Below are 2,500 nucleotides of genomic sequence, written 5' to 3'. Positions count from 1 at the left end.
TGCCGTGCAACACATATCTGTTGAAGAAACTAGCATTGCTTTGCTATCTGGACTCGAGGTTGGGAACCAGCGGAAACCAAAAAGCCAAGCAAATATCGGGACGGCCACCCATTCCTTGAAAAGTGCAGACATTAAAAAGATCGAGCATGACGGTCTGAAACTGACTGACGGACATTTGCATATCTCTAACACCAACATCGACGGCATTGACGCTCGCGGGATCGTAGTGGCGAACGGGTCAGTTACCTTCGAAAAACTCGCACTTCACACAGGTATTCCCGACGTCCCTCGTCCTCAAGGGAAATTCAACCGTCATTTTCAGTAATTCCACCATAGGGAGCCGGGAGATCAAGTATGTGAAAGTGTCCAGCAGCGGCCAGGACGTTCATCCCCTACAGCTTATGTTACCTTCTGCAGGCGGACTCGCTTGGAGTACCCGGGGCGACAGCGTTCAGGAGGAAAAAGCCTCCGCTGACTCCTTGTTCCGGGGCTTCAAATGGTACTGGGTAGTGATCATGTCTCGGCGTCGGCCTCGTGGCGGGCGTTGTGTTGGGGTCGGCCGCAAGATGCCGAAATAAGAAAGACCCCAAAACACAGGCTTCGTCCTTAACCCTGTCGGACTTGATATCACGAGACAGGATGGAAGAGGGAGACAACTCGCACGAAAACGAAGCTTCCGGACGACCCAGCCTCTACCGCCAGGACTCGGGCTTGACGTCCTCCTCCTTCACGTCCTACACGGCCTGCCAGGATCGCGGTCGCCTGTCGGCCTCAAGCAACCCGACGACCTGGACCAGATCCTGAACGCTCAGGCGGAACCCAACATCTACGTGCAGGTCTCGCCCCTGGCTGTGCACAAGAGACCGTCATCTACGAGGAGGCGGAGACCTTCACGTCCCTCAGGGAGGAGAACACCTACATGACCATGGGCCCCGGAGCCCAGAAGCAGCAAGGAACCTGAGTCAGAGCAATATAAAGGAGAAAAGGGGTATCCTGAGCAAATATCCGTAGTTATGTTATTATCTAATTTAGGTATTCATAACACAAGAAACCATAAAAAGCAAGAGAGGAATATCCTTGAGTTACTCTTTAGTGCGAACGCTGGTTCTCCACTCAAAATGTTCAGCTGAGCTACTAGAAATGAGTGAATATGTAAATAGGCATTCATATGTACGATTATGTGTATATGAGCACAGCACATGTATGTATACTTTTTTAAAAATTGTATATAGTTAGTATTTATGTAAATAATGTAATATGGTTTTTATCACATCCGTTAAAATAAAATGTTTGAAATTCTATAGATTCAGTATCTGTTCATCTTACATGTATGGAGTGTAAGAAATCTTTTCGTCAACTAAAGGCGAAATGATAAAGGATAATAATGAGGACAATAATAAATAATAGTGAGAATGATGAGAATAAGAACAGTAATAATAATAATAATAATAATAATAATTACGATATTAACCTTATGCAGTAACAGCAATCAGTAAACAACAAATTTTGTGTATAGATAAAAACGGTCAGCTCTTTCAATACTAAGCCATTTCTTCCATTGCTCCATTGCAGGCTTATGTATGCAAAACTACTTCAGACAAACACGTCACCAACTGAATAAACAAAATAATTTCTTTCAATTTAGCAGCTAGACGGTCAGATAAACGGTATAAGTCAGCCTTAAATTTAATTGCATTTGATGAAAAAAAGAACTCACTGTAGACCTGATGATAATTCAATCGCGGTGCTCTCGGTGGGGCATGGAATTAAATCCTACCAAGTCCAGGGAAATGATTGTGAGTCGGTCTAGAACGCAGTTGCCTCAGCATCTGTCTGCTGATTAACGGAGCCTTAATCATTTCTGTAGATAATCTAAGGCTCTTAGGTGTAGCGCTTGATTCAAAGTTTATATTTGACTTGCAGATTAGGAATACGGCCCAAGCAGTTTCGTCTCAGTTAGGCATAACTCTCAAGTGCAAGATTTATGAAGATGACATTACTCGTAGATGCTACTTTTCTTTTATTCTGCCTAATTTTCAGTATTGTTCTCCTATGTGGTTATCTGCTAGAGTCACACGACTGCTTGATCGTTCTTTTGATTCCATTAAATTTCTCCTGTCTGACCTTGATTTGGATATTGGGCATCGTAGGAATATTAGGGATTTTTCAGTCTTATACAAGACTGTAACCGATGATTCACATCCACTCTGTAACATTTTAACTGATTTTTATCAACGTGCAAGAGATACTAGAAGTCCTATGACCCTCAATTCAATGACATTTTGATGCAAGTCGATCGTCTACTTCTCAAATCTCTAGATGCTTTTTTTTACTGCTATTTATGGGCTTTGGAATAGATTGCCTTCGGAGAGTGTAACTTCTCCGACCCTTGATAAGTTTAAAGATCAGCTAATATGTATTTACTACGTAAATAAAAGGACGCTTCAAATTTCGTGGAAAAAATTCCATAACTAAAAATCATATTGGAAGGATTTTGATT

General features: G+C 42.4%; 1 pseudogene; it reads left to right on the top strand.

Annotated features, from left to right (window-relative positions):
* The window catches only part of LOC119570101, a 2,868-nt pseudogene extending 1,567 nt beyond the window's left edge, over positions 1-1,301 (top strand).
* The last annotated feature ends 1,199 nt before the right edge of the window (positions 1,302-2,500 follow it).

Source organism: Penaeus monodon, unplaced genomic scaffold (assembly GCF_015228065.2).
Source record: "Penaeus monodon isolate SGIC_2016 unplaced genomic scaffold, NSTDA_Pmon_1 PmonScaffold_21855, whole genome shotgun sequence".
Lineage (NCBI taxonomy): Eukaryota > Metazoa > Arthropoda > Malacostraca > Decapoda > Penaeidae > Penaeus > Penaeus monodon.
The sequence above is the reverse complement of the archived record's forward strand: the minus strand, read 5'-3'. Positions and strand labels throughout refer to the sequence as shown.